This window comes from Macadamia integrifolia, chromosome 6 (genome assembly GCF_013358625.1).
Source record: "Macadamia integrifolia cultivar HAES 741 chromosome 6, SCU_Mint_v3, whole genome shotgun sequence".
Taxonomy (NCBI): Eukaryota; Viridiplantae; Streptophyta; class Magnoliopsida; order Proteales; family Proteaceae; genus Macadamia; species Macadamia integrifolia.
Genome location: NC_056562.1, coordinates 3,674,857 through 3,686,981, shown reverse-complemented (window position 1 = coordinate 3,686,981; position 12,125 = coordinate 3,674,857). Strand labels below are relative to the sequence as shown.

Genomic DNA, 12,125 nt, shown 5'->3' with positions numbered 1-12,125 from the left:
AGTAGTCTTGCCAATTGAGCATCTGACTCAGGTAGATCTTCACATATTGACCACAAATGTGAAGCAAAGGATTCAACAAAAATCAGTCACATAAGAAGTTGGTTTTACCATGCTATGTGTTTGTTCAATTTCTTCAGTGGAACCTCAAGTTTCACACGAGTTGAAGACAAAAGGGAAGTTAAACATCGCAAGAAGTATTGAAATAGTAGTCCAGTGACAATTTTGTGTGGCTTACCATACTGCATACATCGACTGCCAAGTCATTATTCACTACCAATGTCCATGAATTCACAGCGACTTTTAATCAAACAGTTGGGGAGTGTAAGTCCAACCTTGTAGAACTCCTTAGTACTTTACAAACTCCCTCTGCCGTTACTCTATATCAAAGCTTCCAATCCAAGAATCTTCAACTCCCTCTGCTGTTCCTCTTTGCTTTGCATCATTTTATCAAACATATGAAATGCACTGCCAAAAAAACGACTCTATTGCAAAGATTTTGTATTGGAATTGCAACATTCAACTCCAAAAACATGGTCCGACAGACTCCTAGAGTCTAGCAGTAACCAAGATAACAAAACTGATTTTCTCCTTCATGAGATTGACGAGACCGAGCGACGATACAAAACGTGAGCAGCGAGAGGTGTGAGAGAGAGAGAGAGAGAGAGAGAGAGGTGAGAGATGTGAGTGGTAATTAAACTGCAATGCAAATCCCTAACCGCATCCAATCCAGGTTCCATTCCATTACAGAGATGAAATCAACTCGAAATGATACCTGAGAGACGCCGAGCTTTGCGAGAGAAGAGAACTTCGCAAGAGAGCAGAGAACATTGATCTTCCAATAGAGTAGAGAACGTCGAGCTTCGCGAGAGAGCAGAGATGGTCGTCGAGCTTCGCGAGAGAGTTGCAGCTTGTGGAGAGCTACAAGGAGATAGAGAGGGTAGGGCGTCGGGAGTCGGGAGTCGGGACTGGGGACTGGATTTCACGATTTTTCTCAATCACTTTTTGTTTTAAGAAACAAAAAAACAACTAATAGCTATTTCTTCATTCCTGTTTCTAGGAACAAAAATAGTTATAAATTTCAATTTTTATTTTATAAATAGGTGAAACAGAACCAAAAAATCAAACAGAAAATATGATGTTTTTTCTGTTTCTGAGTACAGAAAAACAGAAAAACCGTTTTTGAAAACAAAATCAAACGGGCCCTAAGTGTGAGGGTGGGCTCGGCATTCATCGTCTCAAGGAGTTAAACTTAGATATGCTAGCAAAATTATACTGGTATATAAAATTAGAGAAATCAGTCCTAGCCAATTTTCTTCGTGGAAGATATGTATCCTCTAATGGTGCGCTAAAACAAAGCACTTCTTCCTCTTCTATTTTTCTTGGCTTGCCCAAGGTATGGGATTTTGTCTCAGATCATGTTAGAAGAGATCCTTTCATTCTACTTTTGGTGGAGGTTAGCATAGAAATAAGCTACCCTAGGTATTAATGGTACCACTTTGTCACTGGGCTTGAGACTAAAAAAGGAAAAGACAAAAAATATACACAATTTTGAATGCCAAGTTGTTAAAATGTTGTCTAAAAGTATATTGTTTATACTGTTTTATTCCTGAAACGATATGGGTAATCAATTTAGATCGGTCAAGTATCAAGTATTAGTCTCAGCTGATAATAATACGATATGATCAATACTGTCAATACGATACAATACTGATACTTGAAACCACGGTCGGGAATCCTTATGAGTGAAGGTCTCACTTTCACCAAAATCACTCATTGTTTTCACCATTTTCTTTTTTAAGGAGGTGAGTTGGGAATTCTGAATGATAATTTCACACGTTAGGGTGCGTTCTCCAGGCACATTCTGCAATGATGGACCAAATCTGTCAAACAAGTCTATAGAGAATTTCCGAAGGGTTTTAATTTGTGCTGCCTCATCCTCTGCTTCATTTTGGGAGAGTTTTCCTTTCTAGAGGATTCGGAAAGATATTAATCGTTGCCATCATAGGTAGAAGCTGTGTGTCCAGGGGAATCAAACTCTAAGGGTCATTGGTACAGCCTCATGAGAACTACCAAACGGTCCATTTGGGTGAAGGAAATTTAGGAGTGAGTGTCCAGGGGAATCAAACCCTAAGGGGCTATGATCCACTGGAGTTGGAAGGAAAAAGTTGCCAACAACTGTTGATTAAAGCTATAATCAGTTTCTCTTTTTCCTGGTTTTAGTTTTCTATAATTTTTTATTTTGTAAAAAGAATGTCCAAATTCATGAGGATTACACCACACTGTGGGGTCTGGGGTAGAGGTAGGGGTGTCAACCGGTCGAGCTGGTCCAGTTTAGATCAGGCTTAATCAGACTTGAATACTTTCAAAGGCTGCACCATGTCCGCCCATTTAACTAATCGAGCTTAGTTATTGAGGGCATGGTACACTTTATATTCGGTCGGTTGGCCTCGGGCTATAATCGGACTACCTTAATCAGACTTTAATTGGGCTTTAACCAAGCTACGAACATGTTTAATGTTAAACGGGCTTTTACCGATTTTTAAATGAGCCCTCTTTAAAATGTGCTCTTATATCCCAGCCCACTCATGTAAGCCCAAAAAAATGACAATAAATCAATAAATGATACCAAATATAACCATTATTTAAAATGTAAACATGTCTTTACTTTTAGTTTTTACTCTTTAATTTGGGGGGTAAAATAGGTATTCGACAATCATTAAAGGGTCGGGCCAGGCCGGTGCACAATAGGCTAGTCTCGGTCGGGTGTTATTCAGTCGGTCTCGGTCGGGTGCCTGATGGTCCAAGTAGTAGGACTGAGACCGACTATTTGTAAACTGGCCGAGCTCAAGCTCGACACATTTAATAAACGGTCCAGGCCTGGCTGGTCTATAAACGGTCGGTCCTAGTAGGTTTAGTCGGGTCGAGCCACAAATTGACACCCCTAGGTAGAGGGACATAATATATGTAGACTTAACCATGTTTCGTAGAGAGGTTGTTTTCCGACTAGAACACGCAACCATTGGGTTGCAATGAAGCAATCTTACCGTTGGTGGCATCGGCAAGATTTGAAAAGATGGAATAAGGTAAGGGAGTTAATCAATTCGGTTTTGGTGTAAATGGTTCGGTTTTGATTCACTGCTTCTGTTTAAACGGTTTTCTTATGTTTTCTAATTTTTTATCCAAACAATTTCTTTACCTATAAAATTTTGAATGAAATAGATGCAAATTTTAACATTAAATTGAACTATTTATTGTTATATATGCTTTTTTCAATAGTTGTTTGATGTAAACTTAATTTTTTCATTGAAATGTATGTAAACTTAACTTTTTTTTTTTGTGGAATATAAACTTAACATTTAATGACTTAAACTTACTAAGTATATGTTAATCAATTTAACAGTTTACCAATGGTTTCAGTTTTAAAACTAATATCGAACCACGGTTTCAATTTTAAAATCAAAATCAAACTATTTATTAAACAGTTTCATAATTTCAGTGTAAATGACTCGGTTCAATTTCAGCAACCAATTTCAATTTCAAATTCACATCCCTAAAATAGGGGTTGGAATTGGTTAAGGCCAACAATGATCTGATACCAATTTGGATTAATTGGTCCCAATTTAATAAAAATACCTCTGGATTCAGGTCAAAACTCGTTTATTTTCTTACTGTTTTAGCCTTTATCAACATCAATCTAAACAAGAATAAGAATTGGTCAAGGCTGATATCGATACAATCTATTCAATTTATAATAATTCGATCTAATTTCTCAAACCATGACACTTGGTTTTGGCCCTATAGATTTTTTTTTTAATCTTAGTTTTATCCATAAGAATGGAAGGAAAAGTGAAAAAGTAAAAACGCCTTACATGTTGAAAAAACAATAAATGCAGTTTATCTGACAATAGATGGATGAAGCTAATGTACCAACTACAAATTCTTAGCTTTGATGGTTATTCCCTAATTTAAATGTACAGGCAGGAAGAGGTTTATTGCATATATTTCTTGGCAATCCCAAAGTACAAAGTGATGTCAATTTGATTTGAACCATCATCCTCTCTCACTTCCCCTACCTCCTTCTCTCTCTCTCTCTCTCTCTCTCTCTCTCTCTCTCTCTCTCTCATCCTTTGGTTACCCAAGATACTGATCCCTATCCACCAATACCGATAGCTGATACCTTAGATCATTGCTCATTATCTTATTCTCAAAATAGAGGATAAATATGTCATTTTACATAGGAATTGTATTCTATTGCATTAAATTAGTTTTAACTTTTTAAAATTCTCTTTTCACCATTACATTAAGTACTACACTAAATAATTTTTAAGAATAAAAATAGAGAAGAAAAATAAGGTTACAAATTATTTAAACCTTACGTGTCAATAAGAAAATATTTTTTCTTTATTCTAATTTTTAGGATTTTGGCCAATTCTTGTCCACTTCTAGAATCAGTAGAGGAATAGGAAAGAATATATACTAGAAATTCACTAACCTTTTGAAGCCTGATTTGGCATGATTCCTAATTCAATTTCATGGGGTGATTTCTATTTCAGAAACTGTTTGTTTTGCTTTTTGCACCTTATTTCAAAGAAACCAATCAAATGAACTAGAAGTTCTAAAATAATTGAGAAATTGTTTCAATTTTGAAATTGAAATTAATTTCACTCTTTCTCTTTGACGAGCACATGGTTTAATTTGATGGAAAAAACAATAATTTCATGTGAAAAATAAGAGGCCTCCTTAATAACATTTTCTTTTCTTTATTTCTCTGTCTTTGGAATGAAAAAGAAACAGAAATCCATTTATCAACAGTGGTTCATTTTTTTGTTCCTAGGAATGAATCAGGACAAAAAAAAAATTGTTGAGAAACAAGAAAAAAAAAAAAAGTCGCTACCACTCTCGAAGTTCTCTTGGCACACACGTTATATATATTATATATTAGAGCATAGACGGAATTGCACTTGAGAGAGTATATCGTGACAGTTATATTTGGAATGTTCGTCCCAAGTATTTCACGTAAATAATAAAATACCTTCAATGCAATTTCATCCACCACCTCATCTACAACCACAATCACTGCCTATGCTAAAATTTTGAATATTGAATGAAACTTTCATAAATTTATATAAGTTCTTTACACATAAATTACTATGTTCTTAAGAAACATATTTCTATTTCATTTCTAGCAAAGAATAGAAATTATTGCATATTATCAAATCCATTTTTTTTCCAGAAATATGCTTAGAAATAGAAATACAAAAAAGTTATTTTTGCACATAAACATACCTCAGAAACATAAGTTTTATCATGTGGGCCCTATATTCTTCTTCTCCTTATGGTCTCACACTCTCAACACCCCTCCGTCGCCACCACAACCACCTCCCTATCACCACCATAGTTAGCAAATTCGGATTCAGGAATTATTCGGGCGGAGAGTTATTCGGAATAATTCGATTGATTAATTTAAGGATTTGGTCAAAAAAATGGTCAAAAAAGCGAATATGACGTTTTGTTTTTTGTTTTTTTGTTTTTTTTGTTTTTTGGTTTTTTTTGTTTTTCTTGTTTTTTTTGTTTTTTATTTTTAATATTGTTTAAGTGGACCGAATAATTCGGTTTAATTCAGTTCGGCCCGAATTATTCGTGTTTTAAATTCAAATTAGTAAAATTCACGTTTTTTACCGAATTTTATTTTTAATTCAGATTCGGTCAGAATTTTTTATTTAATTCGAAAAAATTCGGTTTGACCGAATAATTCACGAATTATTCGACCGAATTGCTAACTAGGATCACCACCACTCTGTTCACGGCCTTAGCCTCACCTCCGCCTCCACCACTACCTTCATCTGTCTCCCAAATAAATATAGTGAATCTGTTAGAATACCAAATAGATTTATATTCTTAAAATATTTTAAAATGATATAACCAAATCAATTTAAATTTCTTGATCAAAAGTCTATTTATTGACTATTCATGAAATCAATCCAAAATTAAAATCGAAATCAACCAAATCTGACTTTGTGGAAGTGTCCATGCTTTGACTGGGTAGATCCCCACATCACCGACGGCCTTCAATGAACATAGGGGGGATATCTTTATATATTTTAAGGTAAGTCAATGTTACTACTGCTTTTATGGATTTTTGGTTGAGTATATTAAGAAACACTAAAATGTCAGTCCACATTAACTCAACGTAATACTCAAAGACAGACCACTCCAAGCCTTTTTCAACCTTTTTAAAACTTCCAGGAGAAGAAGTCCCTTGGGAGCTCGGTTATCAAAGCTAATAACCTCTTCTTCTTTCACACTTCCACTTGTCTTTGGAGTTTGGATTTCAGTTTTCTCTCCATGAAGCCCATTAGGGAAGTTTTATTTTTTGGTTTTTTTGTGGGTGAAGGGAAGGTCTTTGACCAGTGACTTTCGGGGATCATTTTAGAATTCCCCCATCTCCGAGAAAACATCTTCTGCAGTGGGTGCGGTGATGTGATGGTGTGGTAAGGATCAGATGGTGGAGACGATCTCGGGACACATGCTCGATTGCTTTCAACCATCCGATGCTCACCGCACCGCTGCACTCGTCGACAGAGAATAACCCCATCTCCCCCGCCCCGCTCCAAAAAAAAAATTAGAGTTTAGAGTTGCCCAAGGATTAAAGTATCGGTATCGATCGTCGTATCGGTCGGCCAAAATTAAGATACGTATCGGAGGGTATCGTTTCGTATCGGAGATACGCTAAAAATACGCACATAAATGGATAGAAAACACTTTTTTATACACATTTGCATAAACAAATAGTTAAAAAAAGTTATATATAACATGTATTATGCATAAACAGTAAATTGAGAGTATCGCATTAAGAATCCAAGATTTGTAATTGTCCCATAAATGTAAAATCCTTATTACCAACCTTGATTTCCACTTTAGTTAGAGAGAAAAATGGTTGGCAGCAACTTTGGAACAAAAACACCTCAAAAAATTATGTTTTTCTAAAAAATTACCCATTTTGGCCATTTTATGACCGTATCGGTACGTATCGGTGTGTATCGGTCGATACATATCGATACGCACCTATACGTATTGATACATACTGATACATACCGAAACATACATTTCACTTCAATTTTGAATTTTTCATAAAGTATCGGTACGTATCGGTGCTTATCGGTGTATATCGTAGGACACGTATCGATACATAAGGGTTTTAAAATTTTCATGATACGTATCGGTATGTATCGTGCCGATGCCTACCGATACGGATACATATCGGCCGATACGGCACGATACGCACCGATACTTAAAACCATGGAGTTGCCCTTTTATTTCCTTCTCTTTGTTCCATGCAAGTGGGAAGCTTAAGTTTTCTCACAACCTCCTTCCCCATCCTTTACATCCTTAGTTGGATTACCATCCTCTTAAAAGAATGGGTAGTCATTTGAAATATTGCCACTTTTCATCAAAACTTGAAGTTCATTTTGTATAGCTCAAGCGAAGAAAACAGAAGCCATGATCTGTGACCACCCTATAGTTTTCCTTACGTTAAATGCATTGGCTGATTTGCTAGGTGTTGTCAGGGATGTGTTCTATGTATCAGATATATTGATTTTCATTCGCTCTGATGTATGGAAAGCCTTCGACGACGTAAAATCCAGGGATCCCTTCATAGAGGGAGGAAGAGAGGGAGAGTCTTTGTTGGAGGCTCTGTAATGAGGACTAAATCGAAAACTTTCTAGCTCTACTTCTGCCGGATTGTATTTCTTTTGGTGATGGAAAATAATCTAGAAAATAACAAATCTGACTCACATCATATAAGATCTTCATTGCATAAACCATTTCCTAATTCTTAAATGGGAAAGGGTTCTTTGAACCTACTTCTCACGACGTGTTTTTCTATTCATTTTTTTAGGAGAGAGAAAAATAAAATCATATGTTAGAGAGTGTAACAAATGCCTTCTAAAATTAATGGTTGTTCCTCTCAAGTACAATTGAAACCAAGTTTAAACTTTCATATATGGAGAATGTTTTCTTCCACCTATGTGGAGTAGGCTTCACCCACCATCTATGGTCATTGTTACTCATTTCTTCATTATATTAAGTGGTGGATAAATGCCCTCACCATTGTTACTGATACCCATCTCAAGATACAAACTCATAGGCAAGGAATTCTCCACATTTAACATGGGTGTGAGGAAACTATTTGGGGTAAGATAAAATCATCAATCACTTTCATATATTTCCAAGTAAAATCCATGTCAAAGAAAATAAAATATCAAGATTTTGCTAACAAAATTCATGTTGTTGTCTTTTTTTTTTTTTCTTTTTTTTTACATAAGAAAGACCACAAAAGAAAATGTTATGGGAAAATCAAATTTTTTTCCTTAATGGTGAGCACAATTTTTCTTTCAATTTCACCTACGTATATTTACGCACAATTTGAATCTAGAATCTTTCTTAGTAAACTTTTCAACATTTGGAGAGCACCCTAGTTGCTTTAGATGGATCACACATGGTTTATGTATCTATAGGCCTCAGGTGACCATGTCCATACATGGCTCTCACAAGTCACAACCATATGGTAGGAACTGCATAGTTTAAATGTAATTAAGATGATATTCTTATGTAGTTATTTCAAATAATTATGCCCTGTTAAAAAAATAGCAAATAAAATTCGAAAAAATCCTATAATGATATTTTACATCATATTTTATTGGGGTTTTTTTTTTTTCAACATTTAAAAATCTTCCAAACAATGGTCTTACATGAACACAAACAAAGCCTTTTAGGTAGGTAGTTCATACTTGAATATATATATATATATATATATAGAGAGAGAGAGAGAGAGAGAGAGAGAGAGAGCCTCTTGTTGAGTGCTAGAAAAAAATGAAAAGTACATCCTCTCATGTGCCACAATAATCAAATGCCGACCATCCACATCCACATACAAAGAAATATGTTGGTCAGAGACCATCACCACAGTAAGAGGCGAAATAGATTCCTTCCAAAACAACCATATATTCGGTGCTTATGTGAAAAAACTACACCATAACCGAGAGAGTTAAAATATTTTTTTGGCACCGATTACACTCCACTTTGGGTTCCACTAGAAAAAGAAAATTAGGATTATTTGGACATACCAACAGACGCAACGACGCACCAGCATTGCCAACCCCCCTAATGTTCTAAAACAGGCACTTCATTGGGGTTATTTGTATTAGAAATTCTTATAGTACGGTGGCCAACAGCACCCTCAACCTAGGACTGGATAAGATCATCCACAACCCCTAGCTCCGATGCCTCCTCCCCTTCCCTAGTAGCTCCTTCAACTGAAGACTCTAGCACACTCTCTTTGGGACGAGCGTTTCTACTAGGGATATGATTGAATGGTATATAAAGGTTCTCATCAAAATCAGGTCTAGAAAGATCATGAAAAACTATCATTGTTCGACCATTATCGTAGCAAGCCATTGTAGGAGACCTAGTGACATCCTCCCCTTCATTCAACGTTGAAGTAGGAGACTCATCAGGATCAGGCAACAAAACCTCCAACAGCCTACCTTCCAAAAGACCCAATGATGGAAAATCTGTCTTAACAAACTCACAGCTCTGGTTCAGGTTAAGACCATCCGGACTACCAAGGCCTACAACCCCATATGTAGGATGCAAAAAACATGGGAACCACTGCACTCTCTATCACAATTTTTCATCCCCACCTTCTGTGTCAAATCATAGTGGGAATGATGAGGTAATGTGTGATTTGTTGATGAAGGGAATGATAGGGTAATGGGAACCACTGCACTCGCATGAGTGATCTCTGCGAGCAGCGATCTCAGGCGGCAACTCCGTCCTCTCCCTTTCGAGCCAAACCAACATTCTTCTTATCACTCTTCAATGGTCCCCAAAATGGTGGATTTGGGAGAAATATTCTAGCAGCTATGGAACCTCATTTTGAATATTTTTTGTCAACTCATTCATAATAAGCTTTGCACCCAAAAAAAAAAATCCATAACAAGCACAATCGAATAAAGGCTTAAAGCTGGCCTTGATGAAGCCTAATGGTAACTGAAAATTTGCTACCTTAACAGCCTTTGGTTCTCACACTAGTCACCACGTTAGTAAACATATTTTTAATAATATCCATTTATTTACTCGATACATTTATCTTCTCTAGGACATGTCATTTTAACTCTCTAGGTACTCTGTCGTAGACCTTTTTCAAGTCAATAAAGATCATGTGGAGGTCCTTATTCGTAGCTTTATAGGTTTACTTGAGTCTCCTAAACAGGTAAATAATTTCTGTTGATGATCTCCCAGGCATAAAACCAAATTTGTTATTCAAGATAGCAATTTCTCTTCTCAAGTGGGCTTCAATAAGCTTCTCTCAAAGCTTCATAGTGTGGGTTATACTTTTATGCCTCTAGTTATTGCAATCCTAAATATCTCCTTCATTTTTGTAGATGGGAGTTACCAAGTTTTTCCTCCACTCGTCTGGCAACTTTCTTGTACCCAGAATCTTGTAAACAAGGTTTGGTAACCATGATATCCCACTGAGGCCTAAACTCTTTTGGACTTCTATTGGGACTTCGTTTGGGCATGGAGTCTTTTATGATTTTGTCTTTCTTAATATATCTTTAACCTCAACCACTTCAATCCTTCTCATATATCTATGACATGTGGTATCTCGATGAAGAATTCACTTTTCCGGTCTAGATCCACTCGAGATGTTTTCATTTACTAACTTGTAAATATAATCACCACATCTCTTCATAACGTATTTATCCTTTATTAGCACTCTACCATCTTCATCTTTGATACACTTGACATTCTCAAGATCTTTACTCGACATATATCTCATTTTAACAATCTAATATATAGTTTTTTCTCTAGCTTTAGCATTCGTGTTATTGTATAGGTCATTATATTTCTTCAACCTTGTTTTCCCCATAATTTTTCTAGCTTTGTTTCTGACAGCAGTGTATCTTTTCTTATCATTTTTTCTTATCATTTAATTCTTTAGTCCTTTGCCAAGTCTAAAAACAATCTTTCTTAAATTTGATGGCAGTCTGGACCTCCTCATGCCAATGCCAAGTATTTCTTGTGCTCGACAAGTACCTGTTGATTCTCCTAGGACCTTTTTTCACAACCTTCTTAATACATGTTGGCATCTCGTTCTACATAGCATTGGACTCCTTCACTATCATGGTTTTAGGGCACAGTATCTGAACTGGTATCGATCATCCCCAAAATTGTTACGGAATCAGATCTCTCGTATGAGACAGAAATACTCTTGCTTTACATTAAAAAAGAATTTGACATTTTTACCCCTAGTCCATACCATTCAACGGATACGATATTGGCCAGGTATTAAGATCGAACACTTGCCAAACCGATACGAACTTCCCAATATGGGAGATCTGATAACGATACTTAGAACCATGCTCAGTGAATCATTTTCCTTGTCTGATCACTTTATCAGTAAAATTCAGGATTTCTCTTTTTAATCACCACCATCAAATTATCGGGCAATCCTATACCAATACTTAGAACCATGCTCATTGTTCCGTTTTCCTTGTTTGATTACTTTATAAGTAAAGAGATTCTGGACATCTCCTTTTGATCTTCACTATCCAATCTCAGGGCAAACAGGCTTCCTATCTAATGAATATGTGAACAGAAATCCAAAACACCACTCCGTGGAGCCTCTCCCATTTATTTAACACCCACCCATTAAATGCTAGATCCTCTGCCTTAGCTGGTTCTATGGTTCTTGATGGTATTTAAGGAAAAGCCAGAGCTTGAGAGCCCAAAAGAAACAGTGAATAACTAGTATATTCAACTTTACCATGATATGGTTACCGTTGTCTCAAATCTCAATGTTAATATCGGAACTAGAGGACTAATCCAGTCGGTCACTCATTTAATGCTTTTTAATGACTTTCGAAAGAAGAATTAATAATGACGTGATTAGTATAAAAATCACAGATTTAAATATGATCAATAATATATCACGGAAAAGCCCTCCTTCACAAGGGAAAAAAATCGTCTGCAATTCCGATCTCGTATAATTCCATAAAATACCACCTTCAGGGGGTGACACGTATATTGATACCAATGCAATAGTTCAGATCTGATTT

General features: G+C 36.1%; 1 protein-coding gene across 1 annotated transcript in view; it reads left to right on the top strand.

Moving 5' to 3' along the window:
• The first annotated feature begins 635 nt into the window (after positions 1-635).
• LOC122081750 overlaps positions 636-12,125 on the top strand; it is a 19,265-nt gene continuing 7,775 nt past the window's right edge. The window contains exon 1 of the mRNA XM_042648990.1: positions 636-671. The gene's annotated coding sequence lies outside the window, so the exon portion shown is untranslated. The remainder of the gene's footprint in view (positions 672-12,125) is intronic.